The sequence below is a fragment of the Lissotriton vulgaris genome, chromosome 3_1 (genome assembly GCF_964263255.1).
Source record: "Lissotriton vulgaris chromosome 3_1, aLisVul1.2, whole genome shotgun sequence".
In the NCBI taxonomy this organism is placed as follows: Eukaryota; Metazoa; Chordata; class Amphibia; order Caudata; family Salamandridae; genus Lissotriton; species Lissotriton vulgaris.
In genome coordinates, this window is record NC_141689.1 from 1,570,966,310 (window position 1) to 1,570,988,944 (window position 22,635).

Consider the following 22,635-nt stretch of genomic DNA (forward strand, 5'->3'; position numbering starts at 1 on the left):
GGAGGCAGTTGGTAGCCATCCAGTTGGAAACTGCTCTCATGCCCTCGGCAAAATTGTTCTTCACATCGGGCGTAAGGGAGTTGAAAGGAAAAAGCAGCTGGGTGTCATCAGCATATGACACTGGTGTGAACCCAAACTTTCTCACAATCTCTGCAAGGGGGGCCACATACACATTAAATAATGTGGGGCTTAGGCATGAGCCCTGTGGCACCCCCTTAGTGAGAACCCTCGAGGTGGAACGATAGGGTCCCATGCTGACAGATTGTGAGCGGCCTGAGAGAAAACTCTCATACCAGGACAGTGCCAATCCTCCAATACCCACTCTCTGTAATCGGCCGAGAAGAATCTCATGAGACACAGTATCAAAGGCTGCCGACAGGTCTAACAGCACCAGAATCATTGATCCTCCTCTATCCTGTGACATCTTGATGTTGTCAGTCACGGAGAGGAGTGCCGATTCGGTGCTGTAGTTGGGCCTGAACCCAGATTGTGATGGGTCCAGGCCCCCTGTCGCCTCTATGAACCTGGAAACATGGATGTTTGCATGCTTCTCGGCCAATTTACTTAAAAAAGGTAAGAGAGAGATGGGGCGGAGGTTGGAGAGTTCTGTCCATGGCAGGGCCGTGTTCTTCCGTATTGGGTTCACAACTGCCTCCTTCCACTGCTGAGGGAGCTGTCCTTCTTTAAAGGAGAGATTTAAAATCTTTTGAATTGTGGGACAAAGAATATTATTCAAGGTAACAGTTAACTTAGCTGGTATCAAATCAAGAGGGGATCCTGTTTTCATATTGTTTATTAGTGTTTGGGTGTCACTATAACTAATCTCAGGGAAGGAAAGTAGAACACCTCTAGATGTATCGGGGTGATTCATACTGGATTGCTCCAGATCACTAGGGTGTTGGGCAGTAATAATTTTTTTATAAATTGCCTCTATTTTGTCCTCAAAAAATTGAGAGGTGTTATTACACAGGATTTGTGAAAATTCGTCTGGACTTTCACATACAGTAGGTTTAGTGAAAGTATCAAGGATTTTGTACAACTCTCTGGGGGAATTGCCAGCTTCCTCTAACTGTGCATTAATACTGTTCTTTCTTGCCTGCTTAATGTTTTTATAATAAGCAGACATAGCTTTTTGATAGTTGATCTTATTTTCACTGGTATGAGTTTTCCTCCAGAGTTTTTCCAACTTCCTACATCCTTGTTTTTCTAATTTTAAGGATTCAGTGTACCACACCTCTCTCTTGGCCACAGATGGTTGTTTAATTGTCTTTAAAGGGGCCAGATGGTTCAACATGTCAGATAAGGTGGCATCAAATTTAGACAAGGCTAACCCAATGTTATCAGAGTCCAAAATTACGGGCTCATTCCAGACTTCTTCCACTGTTTTTAAAGTAATTTTATGCCAGGGCCTTCGTTTGATGGTCGGTATGGTAGGCGGTTTATTTGGTTTCTTTAGACCCTTAAGGATAAATTCAAGCATACTGTGGTCTGACCAATTAACTGCTTTGGGATGATGACAGTATACCGAGGTGCAATTAGTGAATATTAGGTCCAGTGTATGGCCGCCTCTGTGAGTGGGCCCACTATTCTGTAACTCAAGACCCAGTAAGGCCAGGTCAGATATTAAGGTTTTAGTCTCTGGATGGTCAACATTGTCTACATGAAAGTTAAAGTCTCCTAATAAAATAAACTTTTCTCCAACTTTCATGTGTTGTGCCAGTAATTCCATCAACGCTAAGGTGAAACCAGAATTAGGTCCAGGAGGGCGATAAACTAAGGCACCCTTCCAGCGCTCTTTAGGTCCTATTACAATTGAGAATATCATAACTTCCATAGCAAGCTGAATAATCTGTTCTAGAACGATGATTTTAAGATGTTCTTTATATATAATGGCAATACCACCACCGATTTTATCAGGACGATCCTGCCTTAGAATTTTATAACCAGCAGGGATCCCCAATGTGATGGAAGGAGTAGTGTGTGGTTTTAGCCACGTTTCAGTAAGGAAGCTAATTTCAGGTTTAAGGGTATGGATGAGATCCCATATTTGTAAGTGATGTCGTGGTAAGGAGCGAACATTTAGCAGGAAGCTTTTCCAGCCTTCCACCATTGGAGTATTTTTCCTACTATAACCCCTGATAATAGAGGTGTGTGTAGCCTGAAACTTACACTTAGCGCAAGAAAAAGGTCCTTCAGGAATTGGCCAACAGTCACTAATACAACTCTCCACCCCCTGGGGCAATAGATTTAATAGGTCGTGAGAGGAGGTAGTGGTTGACAGGGGTCGCAGCTACAGGCCTTGGCCTGCCCTTTGCGACCCCTGGCCTCAGAGGTGGTAAAATCAGTGCCTGAAACACAGGAGCAGCTCACCTTGATGGACGTCATTTGGTACTTTAAAAAAAAATGCTTTTAAATGTATGTTGTATGCATGCCTGTAGGTGAGTGTGTTTATCTGAGAGTGTGTGAATGTGTATGTCTAAGCGTGTGCGTTAATGTGTATGTCTGGGGGGGTGTGTCTCTCAAGGTAAAGGTCAAATGGTGTGTGATGTCACTTCCGCTACCCCTAGCATTTTGATGAAATTATGCCAATGGATGGGAGGGCGAGGGCTTTAAGTGGGATGAAAAAACTGAGGGGTCTCTCAAAGGGGCGTGACTTAAAAACACATAAACTGCAAATCCGTGCTTAGCATAGTGTGCCACCCTACTGGTATTTTGATGCCTCTGTCATTGCAACCAGATATATAATAAACAAGTAACATTAAACCTACAGGCCAGGGCTACTGGCTTTGTCAATGGTTGTTAGTTGCATAAGATAAACAAACAACAACTTAGGCTTTGTTGTATAGAATATTGAAAACGCTTCCATTCTGAAAGGATGGGACTGAAACAAGTATAGCAGTCAATTAGAAGTTACATTAAATGCAGTGGTGGGTGGCACTGCTGTAGAGTGTAGATTTATGTTTTTCTCCGAGGGTGAAGGTGAAAATGGAGGGCCCGATAGGGACCTGTCTTGGCACCTGGTTTTTAGAACTACTGGTGCTCAGCGCCGGCAGGACCCGGCCCACTTAAACCCCAGGGAGGACGAAGAAAGTAGGGAGTTTGAATTGATGATGACAAATGGAAACCAATAAAAACTCAAGTGGCAAGTGTCTTCAGAAACAGCAGATTCAAATGAATATAATTTGTCTGCCTCTACTGCTCATATCTAATACCCTCCAAATCACGTAGAACGTTTGAAACTTCCTGGAGGATCGGATGCCGAGATGCCGTGTGTACCCGAGGCGGCCCTTTTCCTAGTGGTGTGGGAATATGCCCTGACTTAGTGGAGTATTGGAAGCGGGTTGTGGCAACGATTAAGGTGGCACTGGGAGGATGGATAGAGAACTCCCCCAAAACACGCCTCTTGGGACTGTGGCCAGGATCAAGTTCCTAGAAAAACAAAAGCAAATTCGTGGATCGGGCGCTGCTGCTGGGGAAACGCAAGGTCACCACATGGCACGCGGAACCTGAAAGGCGCGCGGGACGTCGCTGTTGTTGACATGGACACCAGACATGTTGAGGTGGCTGCGGCCGAGGCAGCAGCCCGTCAAGGAATTGCCATTAAACCTATAGTGTATCTCCACTCAGACGTGGGAGGCAGCACTTCTAGAATTTACGAAAAAGGCGGGTAATATGCCACCCTGAACCATAACACCCTGCTAATGTAACATTGTATCCTTATAGTAACGTAACAGTGTGTACTAATAGAAATGTAATGTTGTGTTCTAATAGTAATATAACATTGAGTCCTAATAGTAATGTAACGTTGTGTTCTAATAGTAATGTAACATTGTATTCTAATAGTAATGTAACGTTGTTTTCTAATAGTAATATAACATTGTGTCCTAATGGTAATGTAACAGTGTGTTCTAATAGTAATGTAACGTTGTATCCTAATAGTAATGTAACAGTGTGTTCTAATAGTAATGTAACATTGTGTTCTAATAGTAATGTAAAGTTGTATCCTAATAGTAATGTAACAGTGTGTTCTAATAGTAATGTTACATTGTATCCTAATAGTAATGTAACGTTGTTTTCTAATAGTCCAATCCAATCCAATCCAAAAAATCTTTATTTCGGTCATTAAGACCATAAAAGATGCATGAGAGAAACATACAACATTTTAAAATCAACATTTAAGAACATGTAAGTGCAAATGAATACGATTCTTGAGAGTTAAAATTAGATGAGAAAAAATGGATAAGAGAGATACATCACAGTTCATATCAGTTAAGATAAGATAAACATTATGTAAAAACTTTTCCGTAAGGAGCTAAAGATTATTGTAAGACAGTGGCTGGAACTATCATCCTATGTTGGTGTGACCTTAGTCAACTTGGTCCTAATACGCCACATGGCGAACAAATATTTTGAGACTGCAAAAACAATGTGAGGGGAGGAATCAGATTTCAATATTCTGTAGGATGTTGAACAGTTTCTTATTGCCATGTTTCTGCATAAAGGCACCAACCAATACTTCCTTGGGGACCTATAGATGGGACAGAAAAACAAGACGTGGATTTCCTCCTCATCACAGGAATTGCAGCCAGGGCATAATTTGTCCCCTCCATTGGTCCATTTACTCGTAAAGGATTTAAGGGGTAGGGTTCCAAACCGCCACTGTATAAAAAGCTTCCTTGCTGTGACCGGGTAAATAAAATCCAAAAAAGATTCATATTTGTAGGTATTTTTGGATTGGGTAAAACAGTGGGTTAAAGTGCCAATGCTTGGTGCAGTCATTTGGGATACAAGATTTTGTTGCTTGTAGGCTTTCACTAGTCTTTTCCGAGGGACCTTATTGCAACCAATTTCGGGGGCCAGCCACAGTTCATTGAAGCCTAGCCGGAACAATTCTTTTTTGACAAATGTTAGCCAGGGGATCTTGTCATTGTGGTTTAGGTTCATAACATGCACGAGATCTCGCCTGTAGTGGCTAAGCTCCTTAGTTGACCAGAGTCTATGCCAAAATCTTATAGGATTAAGTTCAGCATCCTCCCTGATAGACGATAAGCCCAAGTCAAGACGTAGGGGAAGCAAGGGAGTTGCAGCTGGGAGGGCCAAAAGACGCCTCATGAAATTATTCTCATCACGTACCATCTCATTTGCAGCTTGGTGTCCCCAGAGTTCGCTGCCATATAGTGCTGCAGATTTTGCTTGGGTTTTGTACATCTCAACTGCGGGAGCTATGGGTTTATATGTTGAGGTATTTACAATCTTCAAGATAGCCCCAGACAGTTGAGAGAGCCTTATTCTCGAGCTTGCAATCTGTGGACACCAGGAAAGGTTCTCTTGGAGGGTTACGCCCAGGTATTGAAATGTTTTTACCCTCTCTAGGACCGTGGAATTTAGGGATGGGTTAGGTCTAGTTGTGGAGGAGGGGTTAAAGATCATATACTTGGTCTTCCCGGCGTTGATCTCAAGGCCATGCTGCCTGCAGAAGAGATCAAAGCCATCCAAAATTCTCTGGATTCCCATGGGCGATTTGGAAAGCAGGAGGGTATCATCAGCAAACATAATTGCCGGTACCATCCTGCCTGCCAGGACCGGGGCGTCGTTGTCCCCAACATTGGCTAAATGCGAGATGACACTGTTCACATAAAGACAAAAAAGGGTTGGGGCAAGGACGCACCCCTGCCTGACCCCCCGGGAAACAGGGAACCTTTGTGTCAAAGCACCACCCCGCCCACAACGCACCTGGGCGAAATTACCCTGATGGAGTCTTATAATTGCCTGGAGTAAATTGGTGGGTACTCCCATCTCCCTCAGGACCTCCCAAAGTTTTTTCCGTGGTACAAGGTCGAACGCTGACCTCAGGTCTACGAACACCATGTATAATCTCCCGCCCTCAATGGTCACCGTTTTCCAGTAAAGGAGAACGAGGCGGAAGATTTGGTCCATGGTGGACGTTTTTTTCCTGAAGCCAGCCTGGAGGGGACTTAAAATTTCATATTCCTCCATCCAATCCATGAGTTTGTCCAATAAGAGTCGCAAATAAATCTTCTGGGGGACATCTATCAGGCTGATCGGCCTGTAGTTGGATGGGAGCAGAGGACAGCCCTTCTTGAAGATAGGGACTATCTCTGCCCCCAGCCAAGTGCAGGGGATCTCCATTCCACATGCTATTGAGTTGAAAAGAATGAGAAGGTAGGGCGCCCAGATCTCTGAATGGGACCTGAAAAGGTCACCAGGTAGTTTATCAAGGCCGGGGGCCTTGCCCATTGCTAGGCCATCTATTACACTGGCCACTTCCCCTAACGTAAACTCCAGAGTGTCTCCAGGGAGTGAGAGGAGGGTTGCAATAGTCGCATCAGTGTTTTCTAGTTCATCTGCATAAAGTTTCCCAAAATGGTCTTCCCATATATGTGCAGCTATATTGGGTTCGACTGCAGCTTTGGGTTCCCCTGAGCCAGTAGAGACTATGGACCAAAATCTTCTAGTATCCTTAGCTATTAGTGCTGCCGAGAGATTGTGCTATCTATCCCAGTCCCAGTCTGACCTCGCACGAGCCATAATGTCCTTGTACAGATGTCGCAAAGCGGACACCCTAGTACGGGAGGCACCCTCTTTGACTGCAGCAATAAGATCAGATTTGGCCTTTCTGCAGTCAGAGTTGTACCAAGTGGAGGTTCTGGTTTTATGCTTGGGTTTAGGTACCTCTGGATAGAGGGCCTCTCCCAAAGCTCCCACTATGTCTTCATGTATGGAAGGTAAGATTTTAAATAGATCCTGAGCACTGGAGCGACTGATTACTTCATCCAAAGCCTCAAATCTTGGGAGAACAAGATTGTAAATTTTCCCAATATTTTCTTCCGACTTGGAGAATTTCTGCCATCTCACCCTACGTCTGTTAGAGGTTAATTCAAGGTTTCCCCGTTCATCTCCTTCCCCCGAGGAGGAGAGTCCGGTGGGCTCAGGAAGATAGGCCAGTGAAAGTGAAAGGGCATTATGATCACTATCAGTGCGGGGGATTATATTAAAATCCTCAACCTTTGGCCACAGACTGGTATCGACAAAAATGTAGTCCAGTCTTGACTCATGGTTTGGTCTGTTAAATGTGCATTTAGAGGGGGTGTCTGAGGGTGTGCGACCATTACAAGCTCTTAACGCATAGTTGAGAGTTAGTGACATGATTTGAACCGCAAGTGGAGACCAGGATCTGGGGTGAGGGGATTGGCACGTTGGTATACCCCAGTAATCGTCTTCTGCCATGAGGGCCCCTTCCCTCAGGCCCTCTAAGGGTACAAAATGACAGTTAAAATCGCCACCCATAATCACCTTATAGTCTGACGGCAGCTGGCTCAAAAAGGACGCAAGGTCTACTAGTGTAGTAGACTCCGCCGTTGGTCCTACTGGGCGGGAGTAAACATTTATTATTGCCAGCTTCGGGGCGCCCGTCCAGGTTAGTAATACACACTGGATATCTCGGGAGAGCGTAGCTATACTCTCCGCTATGCACCCAGTGTGAGATGCTATCCACACCGCCAGACCGCCTGAGGGCCTCCCCCTTCCATTCCAAGTAGCAGGAATTTCAAATACAGCATAACCCGTCTTGTGAACCGGTTCCCTCGCCCATGTCTCTTGAAGAAGGCAAATCTCATTATTAGATATCAGGGAGTCCCATTCTTCAGTTTGTATTTTGTTAAGAATACCTGCAACATTCCATGAAAGTACCCTCAGGGTTCTAGATTTAGTATGGGATGTAGGGCCCTGCCCCTCAAAAGTATCACCACCACTGCATATATGGGAGGTGGAGATCTGAGGGGGGGAGATAAACTGTGATTACTTCCAGCTGGATGGATTTGAGTTATGGCATGGACGTCGCCAAGCAATTGTCTGGGGAGGTTGAGAGCTTGAGCAACAGAATTACCATTATGTTCACTTGGGGCCCCCTCTGCTGTAAAATGGCCTGGGGAGCACCCCTCGAGTCAGTCACAAGAATCCAAACCAGAGAATGCTTCAAATCTGTTGCTAACTTCCAAAGGTGTGAAAGGAAGCAAGTGGTCCATCCCCCCCATTTGGGACGAATGGTCCGAACTCCTATAATTGGAACCATAGCCCCTCTGAGGGACAAATTCCCACCTATGAGCATTCTTTGGAATCAAGGGGGCAGGGTACAAAGGAGGATAGTGGTTGGTTTGTTTTGGACCATTGATACCCGTCAGGGACATAGAGGGCCAAGGACATGACAGGGGGCCACTAGAGCTCTAGGGTAAAAATAGGTGAGATCACACGGCATGATGGATTTGCCTAGGTTCCCTGGCATCCAGCTCAAAATGTGCCTGACAGCTTCCGGGTCCCTGAAGTTGATCATAATCAGATCGCCTTCTATGTCTTTCGCCCGCCCCCCCAACCAGGAGAGTCGGCGCACATGCACTATGTCCCCATTTACGTTCCCAGGGAGTGGTCTGTTCTTAGACAGCCAATACATGGTCTTATTTTTAAGTTGTTGAGGGCCTTCTCGCTTATCAGGGTCAAGAGTGGGAACACCCGTAAGCACCACTACATAGGGTAGTGATTCCGGAGGCAGTTCAACCTGTGGGATCCTACGTTTTTGTACTATGCTAGGGGGTTCCCTCTCTTCAACCGACTGAATTGGTCTGGGTAACATACTATTTCCACCCTTGGGGATGGCACCATTCGAGTGCATGTCGGGTCTGAAATCATTTTTGGAGGTTGAAGTTACCAAAAGATTGTTTGCCACTATTTTGGTAGGGGGATTGGACATAGGGAGAGAGGCCGTTGTGGTAGTAATAGAGGTTATGTGAGCCGCCTTAGCTAGGTTGGTAGAAGTAGGATGGGCCTTCTTGGGTACAGAAGGTTTTAAACTATTTGATGAGCTGGCTAAAGCTGACACTGAACTAGATGTGGGAACAGCTTTCTGGTTGTCCAGTTTATTAAGAATAGTCTGCTCTAGATTCCCTAACCGCTCTTCAATGGCCCGTAATCTGTCCATGATTGGGGAAGTGAGCGTCTTGAGCATTTGTCCAAGATACTCCAAAGTAGGGGCGAGCGGGAGAATCTCCTCAGAATTCGCATTTGGAGGGGTAGTAACTACTACGGGAGATGGTGTGTCTTGTATAGTCACTGTGGGAATATCAGGTCTTGTGCCTTCAGTTGATTTAGAAACAGGGGCTGTTCCCCCCCCTTCCCCTTGCCAAATTCAGTATGACTAGTTTTACCTTTTTGTATGGGGCCCCCCTTCCTCATTCTCTTTTTGGGCGGAGGACCATGATTTATCTGGGCCACAACCTTCCTCTGCAGATTTTTGGGGTTAATTTTTCCAATTGGGATGTGAGCTAGCGGGGTATTCGAGGCTACATCAGAGTTACAAGATGGTAGGGGGGTAGGGGGAGGTGGACTGAAGGGATCCACAAGAGAAAGTGGCGCAGAAGAAATATCTCTTAAGAGTTCTGGGACACCCTGGGATGTAAAGGGGTCCGCAGTGATCAGCTCTGTACTAGGTAGTCGATTGAGCAGGGATGTACCCAAGGTGGATCTAGCCTTATGACCCTCGATGGAGCGACGACGCTCCATCCTTTTCTCTTCCAGAGCTTCTTCTCTTTCGATCTCAGAGATAGATTTCTTGAAGTAATTATCCAATGCGCCCTTGTTAGGATTTACCCCCACTTTCCCAGGTGAGGCCATGTCCATTGTAACAAAAAATAAGCAACTATGGGAAGTAACCAAGAACAACCGTCGTAATAGTTACCCAGCCAGCAAGGTTGGAGAGACTTGACAGCCACTAGACAGTCACATCAGGTGCGCGGTGCAGCACATTGAGGAAGCATACATTGGGTATTCGGGTGCAGGGTATACGCCGCAAAGTCTCAGGGACAGGGCCCAGCCCAGCCTCACCAGCCACCTAACGGCCACACAACGGCCCGCTCTTTGCCCGGTCTTCGCCCGCGCGCGTCCCGCGTGCGCGAGGCTGGGACTGAATATCAGAGGGAGTGACAGGTGGGGGCGGGAAGAGGACCAGCTGCGGCCGATCTGCGCCGCTCTGCAGGCTGGTCCTCGCAGTCCCGCCTCTGGGTTTGTGAATGCAGAGTTACTTTCTGTAATCGCGTTGGTGCTCCAATGCACAGCAGGGCACAAAGAGCCAAATCCCTTGGAGAGTCTCGAGCCTGCGAGCGGCGCCCGCGGAGCGGGGGCCGCGAGGCGTAGGTTGACAGGCAGAGAATGACAGGCAACCGGGACAGCACACCCTGCACGGCCAAAGAACAAACCCATATAGTAATATAACATTGTGTCCTAATGGTAATGTAACAGTGTGTTCTAATAGTAATATAACATTGTGTCCTAATAGTAATGTAACGTTGTGTTCTAATAATAATGTAAGATTGTATCCTAATAGTAATATAACATTGTGTCCTAATAGTAATGTAACGTTGTGTTCTAATAGTAATGCAACATTGTATCCCAATAGTAATGTAACAGCGTGTTCTAATAGTAATGTACCGTTGTATCCTAATAGTAATGTAACGTTGTGTTCTAATAGTAATGTTACATTGTGTCTTAATATTAACAAGAAATGCTAGCTTCCTGTTACCGAGGGCACCTGCAGGTTTCCTCCTCACGCCCAGAGTTAGGCTTTTTGGAGAGTGACCCTGCAGCTGCCCCTACTTTCAACTCCCTGTGGCTCGATACTGCTGATGTGCCACCCCTCCAAGAGTACACCTCGCCAGATGCAGGACTAATGGGGAGTGCTACAGACTGTTGATGCATGGAATGCTTCCTCCTGTTTCCCTCAATCTCGTGACTCGCCTGTTACAGGAACGGTGAGGGGGGCCCCATCCCAGCATTGGCGAGAAGATCATACTTTGTAAATTGGTATTTTTATTTCTCCAACCCTCAACGCTTCTACTTTTATACTTTTATTAAAATGTAATCTCGAGGAGAAGCGTCTTTTTTGTTACAGGAACAAGATTCAGGACAACCGCCGACAACATCACCCGAGACAATAATAACAAGCGGAAAACAAGGCGAGGAAGTGGCCGGAAAAGCATTGAGGAGCGGGCGAACAGTGATTTAATCATTAACATATCCTCTACCACATTGACCAAACAACAAACATCAACCTTAAACAAAGGTTTAACATTTGTTCCAACAACAGCTACCAATGAAATGGAAACTGAGGGGGCATTTTTCAAATTTATGAGAACATTAAAATTGAGACATTATTTTGAAAATGTGATTGAACCAACAGAGAGCACAGTTGAGAACACCAGTAGAAAATTTAAACCTAAAAGTGTGTTCCAAGCACCAGTATCACACAAGATGCTGGATACTTTCGAAATAATGGTCAGGAAAGACCTACAGGAACTGGACTACAAAAGAAAACGATACAATAACCTAACCAAACAAGAGCAAAACACAATAAACAACTTGGCAAACAATTCAGCACTGACAATACAACCGGCTGATAAGGGCGGAGCCCTAGTACTAATGGACATGGTCTTCTATGATCAAAAAGTAAATGAACATGTGGCAGACATAAATACGTATCTCAAATTACCAACAGATCCAACAGGCACTTTACAACAGATGTTGAGTGACATATTAAAAGCAGCCACCGAGAATGAATGGATTGATGAGCAAACGTCAGCATATCTCACCCAAAAGAATCCCAGACGTCCGAGTCTTTACATGATCCCAAAGATCCATAAACACCCGACAAACCCTCCATTTAGACCGATAGTATCAGGCTGTGGGTCAATCTTTGATCCATTAGGCAGATACATTGATTATCATTTACAATAGTTTGTTCAACAATGGGGATCCTACATACGGGATACGACAGATTTTCTCAATAAATTGAAATGGACAGAGGCAGGATTCCAAGAACACTGGATAATGTGCACCATAGATGTGGTGGCACTCTACACTTCCATACCTCACCACGCAGGACTGGAATCTATTGAATGGGCGCTACTCAAAATGGAGAACCTACCAATGAACCAAAAAATCTTCTTGATACAGCTACTAAAATTTTGTCTCCATAATAGTTATTTTAAATGGAAAAATGAGTACTTTGCCCAATTGAATGGGACGTCCATGGGCTTTGCAGGGGCCCCTGCATACGCTAATACCTTTATGGCTCAGTATGAAGCGAACAATTTAATGTCGTTGAGGGAATGTTCACATGTTAAAATGTACAGTCGATTCATCGACGATGTTTTTTTGATCTGGGATGACACACAGGAAACACTTGAGCAGCTGATAACCAATTTGAATCTAGTGGACACCAGGATTCAATTCACTCACAAGATCAGCAATGTGGTCATCGATTATCTTGATGTCAGAATCACAAAAACGCAACATGGCTTTGAAACAGCGTTGTACACGAAACCAACAGATCGAAACAGCGCTCTCAACTACACAAGTTTTCATCCCAAGAGCCTTATAAACAATTTACCAGTCTCTCAATTCATCAGGATTAAACGTATATGTTCAGACCCACAAGTATGTCAAATTACTCTGGATAAACAGGCACAGAAATATAAAGAAAGAGGTTACCCAACAGACATACTAGAACAACAATTAAACAAAGTACAATCAATGAATAGAGTGGACCTGTTGAAACCAAGAGAGAAAAAAACACACGACAGGATGGTATTTGTGACCAAATACACAACCTTATCAACAAAAATCAGAGGCATTATTAACAAGAGATGGGAACTATTATCAGTAGAACCAGACTTCCATGGGATTTTCAAAGAACTGCCTGTACACGCATATACAAAAGGACCAAATCTGAGGACAAGGTTAAAACACAAACAACCTTCTATATGTCCGGCCATATATAAGGGGACTACGAGATGCTTAAACTGCACCAACTGCAATAATGTGATTACAGGGAGTACTTGCACTCACCCAACCACAGGAAAACTGATACAGTTAAAACACACCAGTGACTGCAACTCTAACAATGTAGTATATGCGATCAAATGCCCTTGCGGCAAAATGTACGTTGGGAAAACGGAACGCAAAGTAAAAATACGTATAACGGAGTACAAAAGCAGAATCCGCAACCAGAACCTGACGTCACCACTAGTACTCCATTGGAGAGATGAAAAACATACTATCTCACAACTGAGATTCTTTGTCATTGAAAAAGTACCGATAATGGAAGGGATTGATAACCACCAGAGACTGATGCAACGAGAACTATTCTGGATAAAATATCTAAAAACTTTAGCTCCAAAGGGGCTTAATGATAAATATGATCTTTCATGTTATCTGTAAATTAATTGGAGCCTCAACAGAATGATATGTACTCAAGGTCTAATAAGTGCCCACATAACTCTGTAAACAAATATACCATAATAAGGGGACAACAGTTAGGAATATCAGCTAGTGAATAGACGCCACTAAATATAGTACCAGAGGGATATCGCTATTGATAACACTGAGAATTATGTCATCTCTTAATGTGAATGTTAAACATGTTAATGTTGATCAATGTTAAGTATACTATAGATGGATATGATGGTTAAAAGTTCTCCTTACATGTGATCGCACCTATGGATACATAGGGACACTGAATACCTAATAAGCACACTTAACACTAGCAGTACACCCTGTCAACTCAGCATAATTGAGCATTTCTGATATTACATTATCACGAATAGTTCTTTTGAATAAATTAACACAAATACGCGCAGCACTACTTAATTGCATAGGTGCACCCTCCTTCAGACGTACAGGGACATTGAATATTTCATCAACCACAGAACATTAGGATATTTTCTTATCGTCTTCAAATAACAGAGCGCAGCTAATATCCAACAGATAGGAACAGTTCTTTGAATAGTGGTTTCCGAATGAGCTTCAGTACATTACAGCTCAAATACATGAATGAGACGCGAGTATCGGGGTAAATCACCGAGGGTCATTACCCTGCATAAAAGTTGAAGTTCGCCTCGTAACGCGACTGTAATCCAATGTAGGATTTATTAAATTTAGTGACAGACAATCTATATAACTCATTTATTTGCTTATAGTTTATGGAATACGTTTGTGTAACCAAAAACAGCGAATGACACAGGTCGCTATGGCAGACCTTTACCCATACTAACATGGCGCTCAGAAATTTTAACATCTTGGCTTCAGATACAGCATTAAGTCCGTCTTCTATGTTCTTAACTCCGCTTCCTGGCGGAGTACGCGGAGTTTTAATGGCGTTCTGCCGACATTCAGTGAATCGAGACAACTGAAAGGCAGCGGTACTCTAGAAACGGAGTAAGTCTTTGGCACACCAGGTACGCATTATTTAGCATAGCGGAGCGTATTAGTACCCCTGTAAGATGTCCTGAAACAATCTAGTAACAGAATCTTTTTTCACCACACAGACTAAAAACATTGGTGAAGACAAGGTAAGGGCATTTAGACCTAATGTTTGACCATCCGCGTTTCGAACAGGGATACATTCAGTCCTGATAGATATCATTTTGTCTTTCACAGAGAGCTCAGATCACCTTGACCAGGTATGTTTCTGCAGATCCCTTAGATTTACTTTAACACACACATGAAGTTATAAACTTATAACCAACACAGGTTATCCACAGTTATTTACAGTGATCTATACTGAGCAACATCGAGTGAGGCGAACAAAAATACATAACGGATATCACAGATACCAGGTATGACATCACCACATAGTACAGTTACGCACCCCCATGAACTTCATTTAACAAGAATCTCATACATCTTCATATGTTTTCATTTCAGAATTGCCCCTGATGAAGGCACCGTAGAGGCGCCGAAATGCATTGGGCTCACTTGTTAATTTATGTTCATTGTATAAAAATATGTAATGCCAAAGTACTGAATATGTAAATAAGTACCAATGTTTGTAAAATTGAGTAAATGAATCATATGCTTGTGTTATGAAAAATGAAAATAATATACAAGTAGATGAAAAAGATCAAAAATCTTAAAATAAGAATAAAAACATCTATAATAGCAAATGAGAAAGTGTGCGATGAATAATTAAGGTGCGGAGCACCAAGTGAACAGTGCACGATTAGGTGGGTCTAAAAACCCATCATAACTATTATGTTAGCTCATAACACTATCTGATATTATATCATGTGATAAAACAGTTGTGCATACTTCTTCTCTAAATTGCTTGTATCCCAAGTAACTTACTGCATCAAGGTAGAGCATCCGCGTTGGTTTTCCCGTACCCCCCCCCACCCCCACTGAACAGCCGACTGATACCGACCGGATGGACCAAACGACTACTGCTATTTAAAGGCAAAAGGGTGACTCCCCTTTCTGTTGATTGACCATTTTTTAACAGTCACCACCTGTTTATCACCAGGAGAGGTTGTAAACATGGAGCTGGACTACACTTGGCCCCGCCCCACTGGAGCGTACGTGATGCGTTTGTTTCGGCGGCGAGCAAGATTGCAATCCCAGAGCATGGGATTTCCATGTGATTCAAACTGGACCCCACCCCAGCGATAAGAACTAGTGGATGTCCTGGATCGGTAGGACTAAGGAACCTTCCCCCTTGCTCCCACTGCAGGCAGAGGCGTGCATGTGTCATAGTACGCATGGTACATGTTGTGGAGGCCCTTCTTTTAGAAAGCATGCTGGAAGTGAAGTTTTATTAAAAAAGGTTAAAAATATGCAAAGGTAGGCTCCAATAGAGCTGTAAAATGGGCAGTGCTTCAGGTGGGCACAGAAAAGGGGCAATAAATCATGCATATACTGGACAAAGGTCGATGTGTTGAATCCAAGCGGTGAGTAACCTAAGTATAGTTAGCTATGTGTTTTTACCCAAGATGGTAGCAAAGCTGACGGAGTAATCATGGGAGGCCCAACTCTTGGGCCACCTATTCCAACTTTTTTATTAATTTTCCCAGAGCACCCGACGGAATATCATCATTCAAGCCACGGGTGTCTGTGTGGAGGTGAAGTACCCAGCTCCGCTCATATTTTAGCAGTGCTTTGCTGATATCTGCATACCTCTAGCTTCTCAATCATGTACCATTCAAAGTCATCTACACCGTGTTGTTGATCGGTGTAGTGTCTGGTCAGTTTTGTATTATCTTTTCTACATCTTATTGGGCTCCTGTGCTCTGTTATGCAGACACATATTTTCCTAGTGGTCATGCCAATTTACATGAGCCCCCACAGGCACTAAAGGACATATATCACATGACTAGATTAACAATTCGTCAGGTGTCTCCAAGTCCAAGGGGTAGCCAGGGCAAATTCTACAGATTGCACTTCTTCGTAAACTTAGATACCCTGCAGCCACTGTAGGATTTATGGTCCATCAGTGCGGGGGTGTCCCATAGCCTCTTTTGGGTCTGTGTTTGTTTTTTCTTTGAGGGTGCATATAACAGGGTATCCCATAGGTTTTGGCTCTGCCTGAATGAGAACATAGGATATGCGATCCTCAAAATCCCTAAGTTCAGAATAAGGTTGTAACACAAATTGGTCTAGTATCCCCCAGTTACTCAAATATGGCCAACAGAGCCTCCCTATTGTTGTTCATGGCTCTCTTTTTTTGTTTTGTTGCCCTGATGATAGTTTTTTCCGGGTAATACTTTTCACATAACTTATTGCTGAGTATTGTCACATGTTCTCTATATGTCACAATCCCTGTACAATTGTGTCTGATTCTTAGGAATTGTCCTGTGGGTAAGCCTTCCCTTACTGCTCGGGGTGGTAGCTCTCAAACCGTAAACTACTGTTTTGTCTGTGGGTTTATAGTAAATCTTTGTCTTTAGAATCTCCTCTTCATGGTATATTCATAAATCAAGTAAGGTATTTCCACACTTCTCAAGTTCAGAGTAAATCTGAGAAAAGGGTCCAGACTGTTCACCCATTCTGAGAACTCCATGGCATCATCCCTGGTGCCTCTCCAGATAACCAGGACATCATCTATTTATCTTTTCCTCAACCTCATCACTATAGATATATTCAGTCTCAGAGTTGTGACCATAGAGGCAAGCCAGACTGGGAGGACAGATGCTACCCATGGAAGTCTTATGTGTGCGCAAAAAGAAATTCCCTTCGCATTTGAAGACCTTTCTTATGCGTACCATGTGGGCACAATCAAGAATAAAATCAGCTGGTGTCATTTTATTGAATTGTCTTGGAGTCAATCGTTTTTCCATAACCTCTAGCGTGGTTTCCTGTGGAATGTTCGTACACGTCTAGAGTTAATAGTAGTTCTTTCTCTGTTTCAAAGGCCATGTCCTGTAATTTATTTAGTGTATCCTTAGTGTCTTTTAAAAAGGATGTCCCCTCAGCCACCAGAGGTTTTTGAAAGAAATCACAGAATTGTTATAGGGGTTCCAGAGCTGATCCAATTCCAGATACAATTGGACATTTGGGTGGAGGGTGTTTGTTTTTATGCATTTTGGGCAAGAGATAAAAATATGGCATCTTAGCATCTTTCTCAATCAGGGAAGATGCCTTCCTTTTAGTGACCCAGCCTTTCTCAAGGGCTCCATGGATCATAAAGAATCCACAATATCAGGGGAGGGGGTCTTTCCTTAGTTTGCTATAGTGCAAGGTGTTACCTAAAAATCTCAAGCATTCAGTTTGGTACATATCTTTTGGCATTACCACTATTCCACCCCCTTTATCAGCTGGTTTAATAATCACTGTATTGACATCTCTTATTTGCCTCAGGGCTTTCTTCTCTGCTCTGTTTAGATTCTGGAACGTATTTTAGTTGATCTGTGATAGTGATTCTAGACCAATTTTTATCACCTGTTCACAGGCTGCCACCCCTGGTTGCAGCTGCTTAATCTTAGATGTGAGAGATGAATTTTGGTGGAGGTCAGTGTTTGTTTGAGGTGGAGGCGACCAAAACTGGCCTAGAATCTCGGAAACTGGCCAACCAAAATACGTTCCAGAATCTAAGCAGGGTAGAGACGGAAGCGCTGAGGGAAATAGGAGATGACAGAGAGAATATTTCTGGGAATACTCCCCAGCTAGGAAATCACAACTTTGTTCCACAGCTTAGGTCCAGAGAAGTTAAGAGTCTATGGACAAATGGAAAAAAGGACCCAGGATGAAATTGATGTGTTCAAAAATGCCCTGGAAGAGCTGGACAGTTACTTTCAATCTACAATTTGCACAGCTATTGATAATTTCAATTTCTTTCAATGTACACATGGTGTCGCAGAATTCATAGATGCTTATGTGGCAGCCATAAAAAAGTTAGCTGTTACATGCAAATTTGGCACACTACACGATGAGGGATCAGGTCATAATGGACACCAATGACTCAAATTTACAAGGGAGACTATGGGCGAATGACAATTCTACCCTTAAGGAAATCATTACCATTGCTAGGAAAGCAGAGTTATCTAAAAGATGTGCTAAAGCCACCACGAAGAATTCTACATCACATGCTGGTGAAACTTCCTTGGTTTGCAAGGTTATCCCTGTTCACTCGTCCTAAGTGGACTCAAAGGTTGCAGGGAATTCCTGCAAGAATGTTCATTAAAAACCAGCTACAAATACATCAGAGAAAACAAACCAATCAGATGTTATAGATGTGGAAGTGAAAATCATCTCAGCAGGAATAAAACCTCTGTAAGCAAAGTCAAATGTTTATAATGTGGGCTTGTAGGGCATTTTGCTAAAGTGTGTAGGAAACATATAATGCTGTGAAATGTGTTACTGAAGTTTCTGATACAGAACCTTCTGGTGAGGAAGATTCAGATAATGTTATTAAGCATTATTTGGAGTATGTTTAATGTCAACTCTGCCAATTCTCATTTGACAAACTGGTTTGTCAAATGAAGATTGGTGGAGTTGACATTCAAGTGTTGCAGATTCTGCATCCCCTCTCACTATCATTGACAATGTTGGTTTGGGAAGATACATTTATTAACTTGTTAGGCAAGGATTTGCTTCCTCCAGATGTCTATCCTGAAAACCCTACTGGCGAGAATATAACCATGTTCGGTTATAGGACCTTAATGTTTGAGTTGAAGAACAGGAAAGCTTTAGGAAAGCTATATGTGGTAGTGAAAAGGACGTCGGTTCTTTGATGGATTGATCATAGAGCTGTGAGGATCACCTTAAATCCCAAGAGCGTCAAACAAGGTGGATGATAATAAGACAAGAGTAGGAATTCTCATGCAGGAAGAATTTCCAAGTGTTTTCTCTGGCAGTGTTGGGGAAATAAGTGGTTTTACTCGCAAACACATTTCAAACAAGGATTAGCACAGCTGATATGTCTTGCCAATGCGAGATCTATTGGCTTTGCCAATGTTTTTTAGCCATTTCGCACAGCAGTACGTATCTGAATCACTATCCCTCTACTGTACCTTGGTGTAGGCCTTCTTTGCTTGCTATCACTTCATTGGGAGAATCAAATGTAAAATGGAAGTAGCTTGATTATTAAATTGGAATGAAATAGAATTGTTCAATGTAAAATCAGAAAACTTGGGGTCAGTCCTGGCTTTCCCCCTTGAACAACTTCTGTGATCCTAGGCAATTGTTTTGTTTCATTTTGCCTCCTTTTTCTTCATTGTTACATATAAGAGCACTATGAAATAAATGTGTTTGGGATATATGCTGTACAAAACTTTCTCTTGGGTTTGATTTATTAAACTATAATAATTTTCATGTATAATAACAACCCAAGTCATCCAGAGGGTTCCCTGTGATAACTAACTTGCCTTATAATTCACTATTGGCATTGTCGGTGGGAGGATGCAAGACAGTTTCTATGTTTATTTTTTAAACTATCACTTTTAAAAGATACTTCTAAATGCACTGATATAATCTGATGCACTAAGGTGAAATGCTTCTGCATGTTAATGAAATACACTTTTTACATTTGTTGCAAGATGTCTTAACTTAATGTGTTCCTAAAGTTAAGTGGTGCAGGACACATTACTTGCTTCGTTTCTTTTACTTCAGTTAGCGTGTAATGCTTTCCAATTTATTTAACATCTTTCTGAATGTTAGTGCTCTCTCAAGTGAACAGCAGTCAGTGGAGTTGTTTAGCAGGGGGCTGTATGTGAATGTCAGGAGGGTTGAAAGCACCCCCGCCGTACTTTGAGTATCTCTGTGCTGGAGTAACAACAAGTGGCAGGTGTATCCTCCAGTGTGGCTGCAGTTTGATATTCGCTAGCTGACTCACTAGTGGCAATGGCAGAAGACGTGTGTGCTGAGATATGGTTTTGAGGCACTAGACATAGAAGAAGTCTTTAAATATTTCAAGAATACGGACTCTGTCATCCAGTTTGTGGGCAATCGTCTGTAATTCGACCTTTACCAAATGCGTTTTTGTCAACTGTTTTAACTCAATCCTTATTCGATGATATGCCGCTGTCAGCAGGGCAGCCTTTTAGTGCCCACTAGTCAGAGCCCCCCCCCCCTTGGGACCAAGGGGGGGGGGAGTCTCTGTTTAGCTCACTAGCCATCACATGATCCGTAAGGGGATCAGCAAAGGTGCTGCACTGTTCGGGCGTCGACCCACCGTGCCGGCTGGCTCATAAGGCGGGCGGGGCAGCGAGGGGCTGCCTGCCCTGGATCGCCCGTAAGATAAACCACTAAAACTTCATACTTTTGTTGTATGAAAATAAACCTGCAGCAGTTCTTTACTCATAAACAATGTGTCCGGTGTAATCATTATATGGGCAAATGTAAAATGTGCAGGGGGGGAGCGGATGACGGTGTGGGCACTAAGAGGGGAAGAAAGTGAAGCTAAAAAAAACATGGACGACGGATGACTTGGCTAAGCGGAAGTGTTGGGCACGAGCCGAAGGGTACCCTGTCAGGATCTGCTGGCATGATTGGGCAGTTGTGAGTCAGTTTCTAGGAAGGAAAAGGATCACACAGGGGGACTGTTTTTGTGCACCAGGGTCTCCACAATTCAGAGCTCGGAGAAGAGAAAGTTGACAAGAATTGTCACTTCCTGGTCCACAAAGGCCAGCTTAAGGGATTTCAACTACCAGAAGGAAGCAGATCTGGACTTCCTGCCTGCTATCAAATCCAGTGGACTCCATGTGCGGAGAGGTGAGCACAATCTAAGAAAAAAAATCTCAGTGACCTTTGAGACCACCTGTAGTACTGCGGAGTGGGGATTAAAAAGTTAAACTGGGGCAGAACGGCGTAAATCCGTCCCATAAAAATAACACTTTTATGAAAAGTGTGTTGTAGGCACTCTCAGGGCAAATACAGGCAGGGCTTTAAGTGGGCCATGTCTCACTGGGTCTGAGCACAGCAGTTTTTAGGTCGAGCCTAGAGCAGCGAATGCGGTCCTTGCTCAACTTTAGCAAGGGGCTTTTCAAAGTGCTACCCGCCGGCCACCAGCTTGAAGTTACATGCACAAGCACACGCGCCTCGCTCCGCCTCTCCAATCATTGCTGCACGCGCATCCATCGCATGCTTAGAATGTTTATCACGATCACTTTCTTTTTCACTGCGATCTCGATGACGTGCTAAGCACGCGAGGGATGCACGCAGAAATTCTGCTCCACGCTTCTCAAGGATAAACGTGTTCTCCATAAATACATATATTGGGTTGAAAATACCCTCAATCTATCCGATACTTGCTTTCGCCTAGTCTCCAGTAATCTGTATACACAGTTTTCGAAAGATTCCTGCCTAGTTTTATGTGCAGGTCGTTTTTAGTTCTGGCTTGATAACGTTATTGCCTGGTACCTCAACTCATTGCATAGCTGCTAAACGTTCAGGTTGCTTATGTGTAACATTTTGGTGTTTGTATGTTTCTATGTTTGACATTTGTGACATTTCAATGTCAGATGTGTAACATTTTGAGTACCATTTTATTGCGAGCTGCAAATAACACAGTTGATGGACAGAATGCAGAACAATGTCTTACATTCACCCCAGCACAAAGATCTGGGCCTAAATCCATCGTTTTTTTGCACTTCACACCACCCTAGGTCAGACACTGGTTATTTGCAAATCAGCCTTGACCCTGTGCCTCATGGGAACAGTCCAGCCCGAACTACCAAGCCATGTCTTTCCTAGACCGGAATCAAGCATCCAAGACCCGGTTTCTGGCTATCAGCCTTCTTCAGCCTGGATAGCTTGACTCCAGTGATGTGGAGAGCCTGGGACACGTCTGAGCAAACCCAGCCCACTCGGGGTGAAAATTGCAAAAAACACAGTTGATGGACAGAATGCAGAACAATGTCGTACATTCACCCCAGCACAAAGATCTGGGCCTAAATCCATCGTTTTTTTTGCACTCCACACCACCCTAGGTCAGACACTGGCTATAGCAAATCAGCCTTGACCCTGTGCCTCATGGGAACAGTCCAGCCCGAACTACCTAGCCATGTCTTTTCTAGACCGGAATCAAGCATCCAAGGACCGGTTTCTGGCTATCAGCCTTCTTCAGCCTGGATAGCTTGACTCCAGTGATGTGGAGAGCCTGGGACTCACGTCTTCAGCTATCCAGGTCTATTGAATGTTATGTCTGATTTGTTTCTGGGGGAACCGCAGTTTTTACTGTCACACTGTAATATTTTATTTTGCTTGTTTTGGGGATGATTTTTAAATTGTTTTTATACGTAAATTGCTATTATGAGTATCCCGATTTTACTGTGTGCTTTTATGGGTTCAATTAAGTAAATA